Source organism: Ovis aries, chromosome 4 (assembly GCF_016772045.2).
Source record: "Ovis aries strain OAR_USU_Benz2616 breed Rambouillet chromosome 4, ARS-UI_Ramb_v3.0, whole genome shotgun sequence".
NCBI lineage: Eukaryota > Metazoa > Chordata > Mammalia > Artiodactyla > Bovidae > Ovis > Ovis aries.
This window is the reverse complement of record NC_056057.1, coordinates 120,199,773-120,212,166: the sequence shown is the minus strand read 5'-3', so window position 1 is coordinate 120,212,166 and position 12,394 is coordinate 120,199,773. Positions and strand designations below refer to the sequence as shown.

Here is a 12,394-nt window from a genome sequence, read left to right as displayed (position 1 = left end):
CACAGCTGGATTGTGTTTCCACTCCTCCACACCGGGGAGCAACTCACGGTGAAACACACAAGCCTGCCGCACCGTGACTCAGCACACAGGCACGCACGCCCACCTGCACAGCCCTCCTTGACTTTAGAGGCTGGCTGCTACCTGAAGGCCAGAAAGACACAGGGAAAAGCCCTCCTTACCAGTCCAAGGACTTCACGCAGAAAATGATAAGACGACAAAGCAGAATCAAAACCAGAAACCCCTCTGACCAACTCAAAATTCCTAGAAATGTTATGTAAAAACCCAGCACACACATCTGAAGAGCCAGCTGAGCGCCCAGGAAAGCAGGAGCTCAAGTACCAGAAACAGAATTAATTATACCAAGAATGGTGAGCCAGAGATTGGGGGGCAGCTTTGCTCTGTTTTCAGGATGGGACTTGTTTTAGTGGACAGGAAACTAACGGCTGCGATGAGGACTCACAAAATACAGGTCCCTCTAAAGGCTGTAGCGTTCCTCGGCACCACCTTTGGGATTGGAATGAACACTGACCTCTTCCAGTCCTGTGGCCACTGCTGCGTTTCCCACATTTGCTGGCATACTGAGTGCAGCACTTTCCCAACATCATCTTTTAGGGCTTGAAATAGCTCAGCTGGAATTCCATCACCTCCACTAGCTTTGTTCATAGTGATGCTTCCTAAGGCCCACTTGACTTCACATTCCAGGATGTCTGGCTCTAGGTGAGTGACCACATCATCATGATTAACTGGGCCATAAAGATCTTTATTATATAGTTCTGTTTATTCTTGCCACCTCTTCCTAGTATCTTCTGCTTCTGTTAGGTTCATACCATTTCTGTCCTTTATTGAGCCCATCTTTGCATGGAATGTTCCCTTGGTGTCTCTAATTTTCTTGAAAAGATCACTAGTCTTTCCCATTCTGTTGTTTTCCCCTTTTGCACTGATCACTGAGGAAGGCTTTCTTATCTCTCCTCACTATTCTTTGGAACGCTACATTCAAATGGGTGTATCTTTCCTTTTCTCCTTTGCCTTTAGCTTCTCTCTACAGCTATTTGTAAGGCCTCCTCAGACAGCCATTTTGCCTGTTTTGCATTTCTTTTTCTAGGGGATGGTCTTGCTCACTGCCTCCTGTACAATGTCACGAACCTCTGTCCAACCTCTTCAGGCACTCTATCAGATCTAATACCATGAATTTATTCGTCACTTCGTGTATAATCGTAAAGGATTTGATTTAGGTCATACCTGAATGGTCTAGTGGTTTTCCTTACTTTCTTCAATTAAAGTCTGAATCTGGCAACAAGGAGTTCATGATCTGAGCCACAGTCAGCTCCCGGTCTTGTTTTTGCTGACTGTATAGAGCTTCTCCATTCTGTGGCTGCAAAGAATATGATCTATCTGATTTCAGTGTTGACCATCTGGTGATGTCCATGTATAGAGTCTTCTCTTGTATTGCAGGAAGAGGGTGTTTGCTATGACCAGTGTTTTCTCTTGGCAAAACTGTTAGCCTTTGCCCTGCTTCATTCTGTACTCCAAGGCCAAATGTGCCTCCAGGTTCTCTTGACTTCTTACTTTTGCATTCCAGTCCCTATGATGAAAAGCACGTCTTTTTTGGGTGTTAGTTCTCGCGCTCATTTCACACACTAGCAAAGTAATGCTCAAAATTCTCCAAGCCGGGCTTCAACAGTAATGTGAACCATGAACTTCCCGATGTTCAAGGTGGTTTTAGAAAAGGCAGAGGAAATTGCCAACATCAGTTGGATCATTGAAGAAACAAGAGAATTTCAGAGAAGCATCTCCTTTTGCTTTACTGACTACGTGAAAGCCTTTGACTGTGTGGATCACAACAAACTGTAGAAAATTCTTCAAGAGATGGGAATACCAGACCACCTGACCTGCCTCCTGAGAAATCTATATGCCAGTCAAAAAGCAACAGTTAGACCTGGACATGGAACAACAGACTGTTTCCAAACTGGCAAAGGAGTTATGTCAAGACTGGATATTGTCATCCTGTTTATTTAACTTATATGCAGAGTAGTACATCATGTGAAATGCTGGGCTGGATGAAGCACAAGCTGGAATCAAGATCGCTGGGAGAAATATCAATAACCTCAGATAGACAGGTAATACCAGCCTTATGGCAGAAAATTAAGAACTAAAGAGCCCTTGATGAAAGTGAGGAAAGTGAAAAACCTGGCTTAAAACTCAACATTCAGAAAACTAAGATCATGGCATCTGGTCCCATCACTTCATGGCAAATAGATGGGGAAACAATGGAAACAGTGACAGACTTTATCTTTTTAGGCTCTAAAATCACTGCAGATGGTAAAATTAAAAGACACCTGCTCCTTGGAAGAAAAGCTGTGACCAACCCAGACAGCATATTAAAGAGCAGAGACATTACTTTGCCAACAAATGTCCGGATAGTCAAAGCTATGGTTTTTCCGGTAGTCATGTATGGATGTGAGAATTGGACTATAAAGAAAGCTGAGCACCAAAGAATTGATGCTTCTGAGCTGTAGTGTTGGAGAAGACTCCATGCCCGTCGGAGGTGGCCACTGCTGGCACCTACAGCACCCCCTGGATGAGCCGCCCACCCTCAGGACCAGCCCTGGCTGAGGGGCACACAAGCTCCACAAGCACCAGCCCTGGGGACAGAGGCACGCGGCCACAGGGGCTCTTTCTTTCTCAGTGGAGACTGCCCCGGAAGGAAGCGCCTTCACCACAGTCCTGGCCAGCACCCGGCCAGTCCACCACTTGGACCTTACTCTTTTTCACGGCCACGAGGACGCGCTTCCCCCGTTAACCCCCAGGGCACATTTTCAGGGCTCAGGCTGGCGGACTTGGCAAGCCCGAGCACACGTGGGCTTTCTTCTCGCAGGCCCCCAGTTTGCATTCCACCTGCCCGCCTGCTCCCCTCAGTCAGCTGTGGGAACGCCGGGGGCTCAGAGCCCTCTCACCCTACTCCTGCGCTTTCATCTGCTCTGTTATTTAACTACCGTTTATGGAGCAATGATTCCCTCCTGTTAGCCCCAATCATAGGCCTCACTCTGGCATTTCAGACACAAATAGACAGATGGCTCTCAACACAGCCACTTGGACGTCTGACAAGACACCCCAAATAGAACATGACCACATCTCACGCTGTCCTCCCCACTCCCAGCTGGCCTCTTCCTACAACTCCACTCCCCGGCTGGAAACCCTCGCCACGCTCTACACCGCTCCACCCCACGCACAACAAACCAACCCAGTTTCGTGTGGTTCACTGTAGACCCCTAAACCCCTTCACTTTTCTCATCTTTGGCGGCACCAGACACCCTTTCTGAAATCCTGTGGGAGCCTCTTTTCTCACAGCCAAGATGAGCTGTAAATATGCAAACAGTATCACAACAGATACAACATGCTGTCCAGACCAGAAAAAACCAGCTCTAAAGGACACGGTCGGCTCCACTGGGGATTCCTGGAATGGCGCTTTGCTGCCCTAGCTAATGCTAGGTCTGGAACAGGAAAGGTACAAGACGAGCCTAGGAGATGTTGTCAGTCAAGAGTAAAGATGCTACTAGCAAAAACTGCAGGCCTGGTCAGGAAAAAACAAGGAGAGACTGTGGAGCAGTGCCAGCTTGGAAGTGACTAAGAATAAATGATAACTAAGCACTGTCTGAGCTCCTGGACTGGTATCTGGGGCAGCAAGAGAATGTTGGGGGGTGGGGGTGAGGCAGGAAACTGGTGTGATGTGAATGAAGTCTATAGTTAACAGTACTATACCAACCTAATTTTTTATTTTTCAAAAACACACCATGGTTACATGTTATTATACTAAGGAAAGCTCGGTAAGAGGCATACAGGAAAACTCTTGCATTATCTCCGCAACTCTCCAATAAATACACAGTGGTTTCAAAATAAAAAGTTAAAAATAAGACAAAAAGAGAAGAAAGTACAACTACGTCAAAATGACACCAGAACAAAACTGATGGAACACCCACAGATCAGAAGGGATTCTGAACATCTGGCGTGTATTTTTCCTTCCAGTTTCACTGAGACATAACTGGCATATACCACTATAAACATTTCAGGTGTACAGAATCACAAGCTGATCACCACAATCAGTTTAGTGAACACCTATCATCTCATATGGGGCTTCCCTGGGGGCTCAGCGGTAAAGAACCTGCCCGCCAATGCAGGAGACTTGGGTTTGATCCCTGGGTCAGGAAGATCTCCTAGAGAAGGAACTGGCAACCCACTCCAGTATTCTTCCCTGGGAAATCCCATGGTCAGAGGGGCCTGTAGCCTGGCAGGCTACAGCTCATGGGGTCACAAGAGAGTCAGACGTGACTTAGCAACTAAACCACCACCACCATCTCATATAAACACAAAATGAAAGAAACAGAAAAGCACTTTTTCCTCATGATGAGAACTCAGGATTCACGCTTGACTCTTGGCCACCAGAGCCACCGGGGAAGCTCACATGGCGTGCCGCAGTGTTAACTGTACTCCTTATCTACACCTTCAATCCCTAGTATTCGTCTCTGGTAACCTGAGTGACTGTCACGCGTTTCAAGTGCAGACACCAGGGATGGCCTGGTGGTCCAGGGGTCAGCTCTCCACCCTTCCACTGCAGGAGGCACAGTGGACCCCACTACTGTTTTTCCCTTCTCTAAGTTGTCAGCGCTGTGTTAGCTCTCCTGGGAAACCTCGGAACTTGATGGTCAACACAAACTGGGCCAAGCCACGGCCTTTTCAGGCCTGCAGCCTCGTCCTCTCTCCTGCCGTTCCCTTTGTGCGACTGTGGCTCTCCAGATAAGTGAAGTCCACGGCTTGCCTGGTACACTCCACCTTGGGTATCTTGGCCCACTGACTCAACAGATCAAAACCTTTTGGGTACCAATTATACCATCAACACATTCATTCTCAGTAAAAACTAAAGTAATTCTGAGCAAATTTATGTATATTTACTACGCAATAACAATCGTGACACTTTTGGGACCAAGTTACCAAGTTCAGAAGACAGACGTTAAAAAAAAAAACTTAGGCATACACAATTAAGTATGAACGGTGTTGGAGAGAGGTTATAGACACAGTGGGTAAAGAAATAAGTTTATGGACCCAGCCTATGCCACCAGGCCATGCCGTGACTGGAGCCAGCCTATGCCATCTTTCAAATGTCTTTCAAAATTGGACTCAATCCTCAAATACTGCCACTGCTTTTTCAACTAAGTTTATGTAATATTCTCAATCTGCTGTTAAGCCAACAATCTTCAGAACATCTTCAACAGGAGCAGATTCCATCTCAAGAAACCACTTTCTTTGCGCATTCTTTTAAAGAAGCAACCCCTCATCCCCTCACAGGTTCTTGCAGGGCTGCAGCAGTCCAGTCCCATCTTCAGGGTCCACCTCTAAGTCTAGCTCTCCAGCTGTCTCCACCACATCTGCCCTTACTTCCTCCACTGAGTCTTGAACCCCCGAGTCATCCATGAAGGTCAGAACCAACTTATCCCAAACTCCTATTAATTATAATTAGTTGGTGTTTCAACCTCTTCCCATGAAGTGCAAATATTCTTAACAGCATCTAGAATGGTGAGTCCTTCTCTGAGAGTTTTCAATTGACTCTGTCCAGTTCATCAGAGGAATCACTGCCTATGGCACCAATAGCCTTACAAAGTGTATTTCTTAAATAACAAGACTGGAAAGTCTAAAATCACTCCTTGACCCATGGGCTGCAGAATGGAGGTTGTGCTAGCTGGACCGAAACAACATGAATCTCACTATATATCTCCGGAGTTCTTGGGTCATGGTCAGTGAGCAGTAACTTCTGAAAGAATGTTTTAACCCGAGCAGCAGGCCTCAGCAGTGGGTGTGAAACATCCAGGGAGCCGCGCTGCCGACAGCTGTGCTGTCATCCAGGCTCTGTTCGGTTCCAGAGCGCAGGCAGAGCAGCTTCAGCGTAACTCACAAGGGCCCCAGGACTCCCAGATGGCCGCCGAGCACTGGCTTCACCTCCAAGTCCCGCGCCACGTTAGCCTCTCACAGAGAGCCCGCCTGTCCTCAGACGCTCTGAAGACAGGCGCCGACTTCTCTCTAGTGTGAGCGTCCAACAGTGTCTCCTTCCAGCATCAGGCTGACTCACCTACACTGAAAATCTGCTGCTCCGTGCAGCCGCCTTCTCCAGGGATCTGAGCTGGATCTTCTGGATAACGTTGCAGCTTCCACGTCAGCAGCTGCTGCTTCACCTTGCGCTTGACGTTACAGACAGCTTTTCCTCAAACTTCATGAACCAGCTTCTGCCAGCTTCAGACTTTCCCAGCAGCTTCCTCATCTCTGTCAGCCTGCACACAACTGAAGAGTTAGAGCCACGCCTGGGCTTTGGCAGACCACGAAAACTTTCTCCACTACAGCAGTAAGGCGATTTTGCTTTCTCACCACTCATGTGTTCACTGGAGTAGCACTTTCCTTCAAGAATCTTTTCTTTGCATTCAGAACCTGGCTATTCGGCACAAGAGGCCTAGCTCCAGCTTTCCACAGGCCTTTTGTCAGTGAACATCTTCATTCCTGGCTTCTAATTTAAAATGAGAGGGAGACTCTTCCTTTCACTTGAAGAGCCCACTGCAGAGATCTAACTGGCCTAATTTCAGTATTGTTGTGTCTCAGGGAACAGGGAGGCCTGAGGAGGGGGAGGAAGAGGGTGGGGCTGGTGAAGCAGTCAGAACACAGGGTCTTCGATGGTCTTAGAAGGGCCTGAAACAATCACAACAGTGACATCAGAGATCACTGATCTCAGATCATTAACGTAATCATGAAAAGCCCTGAAATACTGTGAGAATCACCAAACTGACAGTCACACAATGAGCAAATGCTTTGAGAAAAACGGGGCCAATAGACTTGATGGACGCGAGGCTGTCACAAACCACCGACTTGCTCAGGGAAAAAAAGGCTGCACCTGCACTGCAGGGAGCCACTATAAACCAGGGTCTGCCTGGGCCTGAACTACTGCTGCACACATCCAAGCCAGAATAGTGAACGCTGAAACAAGGGATGCTTGTCTGCGCTTACCACCACGCATGGTTCACATGGTAATTAGCCACTGTCTCAAGGCACCCTGGAAGGAGAGGCGCACAACTGATAAAGAGGAGTCGCCAGAATGAACGTCCAGTTGTTGCAGTCTCTCACCCCTCGGCCAGTTCAGTAACACAGGTGTCCCCTGCTTTTCAAGAGCTCTCACCACAACACTTCACCTTTAAGAAAGACCTATATGGAACTTCCCTGGCGGTCCAGTGGCTGGGCCTCCACACTCCCAACGCAGGGCCCAGGCTGGGGAACTGGATCCCACGGTCACGGCTGGGAGTTGGCACGCCACCACTAAATCCCCCATGCCACAACTGAGACCTGGTGCAGCCAAGTATGTAATTAAAAAAAAAAAAAGAATTCTTAAAAAATAACCCACATTTAGTACCTGTTTTTGACAATTGCAAGAAATCTGAAGAGGATTTTCCCTTTTACAAGAAAAGGAAAGGATGACAGCAGCGCCCATGCCAGCAGCGAGCGGCCGAGCCTTCCCAGGGCCACACACAGCTCCCCTGCCGCGCCCAACAACAGCCGTGAGCACCTGGGCTTCTCCTCCATTCATGCTGTGCCTCGGTGAGCAAGATGGGCCCTCAGCTAACTCTTCCCTACAGCCCTTTGTAGCTCAGAAAGGGCTTCCCAGGGACGCCCCTTCTTCTGACAGTGAGAGTGACTGTACAGGTCTCACGGGGCATACACCACAACGTCGCCAACACTTGAGACAGAGCTGTAATCTTCAAAGGCTCTCGCTCCTCAGCTTGGGTCGCTCATCTCAGCGGTCATGGGGGGGGGGCGGGCAGGGCAGGTGGCGGTCTCAGGATGTATGTGTAGAATTTAACTTACAATGGCCCACTCAGAGAAGCACTTCCTTTCCGTCTTCCTCAACTATTCATATGCAAGGTTCTGAACAAGCACCTCAGGTGACAGTCACAAATATCCATCCAGGAGAGGTGCCCTGTGACTCAGCTCTGAAAAGCCCTGTGACTCAGCTCTGAAAAGCCAAGTTTCTTGAACTGCTTAACTAGTTCCTTTTAAGTTATAACCCTGTGTCTCTACTGAGTTTCTAAAGAAGAATTTCCAAGTCATTACACAGGCCCCATGGTCTCATAGACACTAAAGAACTTTTGTGCCAACACATCGGCCTTCCTGCCTCTACACGATGACCCCGAGCCACGTTCCTCAAGCTCGGGGTGTGACAAAGACATCTCTGCACTGAGTCCTTTGGCTATTCTGTCCCAAATCTTGCCCATCCACGCAAATTAAAACTGGGTAACTGGGCTACCCTGACAACCTTGAGAATTCCTCGGCAGCCCAGTGGCCTGGGCTCCTCAATCCCCCTGCAGGAGGCACAGGTCTGATCCCTGGCTGGGGAACCAAGATCCCGCATGCCACACAGCACAGCAAAAAAATTTTTAAATAACCGTCTTCCCACCCAGAAGACTGTTCTGCTATCTCTCCATCTAACACCTAAGAAACCTCACTGCTTGCAATAAAAATGCTCCTTACTCCTTTCCAATCCAAGAGACTCCATGTTGGAAATGGAGCTGAAGGGGGAAAATCGACGTTCCTCCTTCCAGAGAGCTTTGCCCCACAGGCTGCTACCTATTACACAGTGTTTCACGTTATGCAATTTCTCTTGAAGACATTCTCTATTGTTCAGCTTAAAAAAAGCAGCAAATCAAAATACTTGTTACCTTCTAACTTCCAAGTGGAGAAACTTTAAAGTAAACACGTTGTTTAAATGTTGAATTCATGTTGTGACATGGAACTAATTTTGTGCAATACTACTGCTTAATGGAAAGGGGGCGAGTTTAAAAAGAAGCAGATGGCAGACGTGGACAAGTTCCTCCACATCATCTCAGTATCTGATGAATGGGATGCAGCACAGAGAGCAGGGGACGAAGACAGAGACCAACTGTCATTCCTTATCACAAACCATCATCTTCTGTGTCTTGTTCTTACTCAACATGCCTTAAAGTATTCCAGAAACAAACAAGGAAATTTATTTCCTCTATAACTCAAGATCCAAGACCATTCTCTCATCTGGCAATCATCACCCATTAGACACTTACAGGTATGACTAACTTCCTTTCATTAAAATAATACATGGCACGTATTGGTATTTCATCAGTCCTGGTACTTGTGAACTGAATCTGCACGCTAGCTATATTGTTCTCTAAACTCCCCTAACCTCCGGATTCCATTATTAACCACAGAAGGGGCACAGATAAACCAGGAAAAAAGGATCCAGTTCCACCACTATTTTCCGAGCACTCTGGGTCCAAGACAACTCTACAGTCACAGAAGCACACGACGGAAAATTCCAGGTCTGCCCAAAGGCCCTCACAGGAGGGCCCAGTGCACCAGCACACACAGTGAAAGAGTGAGTGATAGTCACTCAGTCGTGTCCGACTCTTTGTGACCCCACGGACTGTTGCCTGCCAGGCTCCGCTGTGGGCTGCCATTTCCCCACCTCTTGGTGAAAAAGGTAGGATAAAAATTTCAAGAGACACAAAATCACATGCTGCCGTAAGAAATCACCATTCCAAAGACATGTGATCTTTGCACCTGAGTTTAAGAACCCTAAAATACCTGGAGTATTCTGACACACAAATAGAGCCACCGCCTCACAGCCAAATGCGATGATTGCTGCTTTTTATTTAGAATAATCGAGACGTCCTTACAAACAGGTTAGCAATTTTCAGAGAAAACCAAACTATGCCTAAGTGAGGTATAGCTTTTGAAGTAAGGTTTAGAATATAAATTAGACGGAACCTTCTCTACTCTGATATATACTACAACACTTAAAAATTTAACCTTTTAGTCCTTTTTCCAGAAACTCCCCTCACTTTAATAATGAAGTATTTTTAAAATTCACCTTTTTTCAGTTCAGAAATAAAGCAAAAATTTTACTCTAATAAAAGGATAGGCGCAAGCTTGCCCTCTAAAGCACTCTCCAACACTTACTTATTAAGTAGGATACTGAAACAAAAGGAGTCAACTGTTCTTTGTATGTCTCCCTAAAAATGAAAGTCTGAAAAACACCTTATAATCTATGACAGAAGCACCAACTTCTTTTCTTGACAAATGCAGGAAGCCCCTTCCCTCCATCAGGCTCTAAACTGTCCTTCCGTGCACCATTCTTGCCTTCACCACCTTCTCTTTTCTTCGTTTATTTCACTTTTTTTAAGTTTGAAGTTCTCTTAAATTCTATTCACCAAGAGAAACCAAAGCACTTCTTAAACCTCGCCACTGATCCCACCCTAGATCACAAATGAGCCCGCAGTTAACCTGCTCTTGCCACTGGGTGGCATCCTGGACGAATTTTAAGCAAACCAGGTTTATAACCCAGAACACCAGCCTACATTCTAGATCATTTCCAAGGAAGTAAAAAAGCAAAAACAAAAACACGCTTTCTAAAAATTCTGTTAAGATATCAAAAGACTGACTACGTTCACTTACTTCTTACCAACAGACACCAAGAGTGACACTTAATCATCCTTAAGCACTAACCCAGGTAGCAGCAGCTGACCTTGAACGGGCAGTCACGTGCGTCTGCACCCCGGTGGAACGTGAGGTGACCGCTACATCACTAAGCTGGCGCGCTGAGGGTTACACTGTGATGCTGAAAAACCGAACTGAAAATGACTGTGTCTTCTTTAAAACTATGAAAGGCACAGACGCATTCCACCCCAAACCTGAGTCCAGGTGGAAAACGTCACTGCTGGTGAGGAGTACAATTCTGTTTGGAGCTGTTCAAAATAGAGTCAATACAAGGGAAACTGGTTCTACCCTGAGATCAAACACCTAAAACTTCAATGGGTTTGCCTGAAGAGTAAGGCTATTGTTTGCCACTCATTGCAGGTAGTCACACCACAATTCCCTATCCTCCACTTAGTATCCAGAGTATTACTCAAACCATACTCTCCACCCAGCCCTCCAGGTAAGTCTCTCTCCTGCAGTCAGAAATAATTCTCAAATCTACCTCTTTCGAGTCAAGAAAAACGAATTTAAAACAATGATATTTTAAAGAGGGTGCTGAACACATGTCAGATTTTTGGAAAAACCCTTAAATTCCCAACTTTCTCGTTTTGTACAGCACTACACACCAAGCCTGCTTAAGCCAATCTGTAAAACCAACATCTCATCCCCTTTTGTTCTCCTCCCACTTCAAGTCATCCACACCTACAAACGACTAACCTAGCCAATTTACTCCCCAAGTTCACACTCTGCATAATCCCCCAAATTCCACAGCTCCTTAGCACGCACAAAGGACACTCATAATGGTTCAGATGGTAAAGAATCCGCCTGCGATGCAGAAGACTTGGGTTCGATGCCTGGGCTGGGAAGATCCCCTGGCGAAGGGAACGGCTACCCACTCCAGTATTTTTGCCTGGAGAATCCCCTGACAGAAAAGGCTAGCGGACTAGAGTCCACAGCGCAGCAGAGCCGGACAGGAATGAGAGACTAACATAAACACACCCACAGGAGCTGAGGTCTCTGACTGGAAACAAGAGAAGTGTGAACTAAACTTCCCAGAAACAATCAGGGGAGCGGTAGTCTAGAAATAGGTTGGGGAAAGAAGTACAAAATGCCTTTCACAAATCAAGGTAACACTGATTCGGTTAACTCGTAGAAAAAAAGCGACTAAAACACGAACAAGTAAGTTCAAATGGTAAGAGCTTCTCTTTCCTTTTTTGGGCAGTGGGCCTAACTTTTCCACTAAATCAATTAGTCGCCTTAAAAGATTCTAGCCATAAAGTCTTAGTACGATTCCACAACTGCAATTAAAACGTTGAGAATACAGAGGGCGCCGGCGCGCCCACGCTGGCCAGGCAGCCCCCTCGGGTTGGTGCGGAGACCTTTCCACAAAGGCCGTGTCCTTTCCGTGGTTCGTGAGTTAGCAGTGAGATTCAAACGTCTTGACTGGCGATCCAAAACACTCTGAAAACGTTTCGCGAGACAACGCAAGCTTGCCATTTCCACTTCTTGCGTCAATTCTTTCCTTACTTGGGCAAAACTTGACAGAAACTTCAGTTATATAAACTGCCATACACCCTGAACAGAAACCAAGCGAACCGTTTTGGTGAGCTGAAAGCCGAACCATTTCGACCATCCCATCCACACGCTTCGGAAGAGCAGGCAGGGAGTTCCGGACACGCGGCCCCCGACTCCTCCCGCAAACCCACCTCCCTCCTGGGCTCAGGGGCGTCCCCGCGGGGCCTTCAAACACTCAGACCCTCAGCCTCCCACGCGGCAGCTCCCTCGCCCCTTCCCCGGCAGCCGCTCGGCTCCTCCACCCCGAGCCCGCCGCTCGGTCCCAGCACCCGCCCGGCCCCAACCG

The 12,394-nt window shown here is 47.2% G+C and overlaps 1 protein-coding gene across 12 annotated transcripts in view; it reads right to left on the bottom strand.

Annotated features, from left to right (window-relative positions):
- Nucleotides 1-12,394, bottom strand: part of DNAJB6 (DnaJ heat shock protein family (Hsp40) member B6) — a 58,235-nt gene that overhangs the window by 32,511 nt on the left and 13,330 nt on the right. Inside the window, exon 2 of one of the 12 annotated variants that reach the window (XM_042249102.2) lies at nucleotides 6,119-6,317. The exons of the other annotated variants lie outside the window; for them this stretch is intronic. The gene's annotated coding sequence lies outside the window, so the exon portion shown is untranslated. The remainder of the gene's footprint in view (nucleotides 1-6,118; nucleotides 6,318-12,394) is intronic. 12 annotated transcript variants of the gene reach the window in all.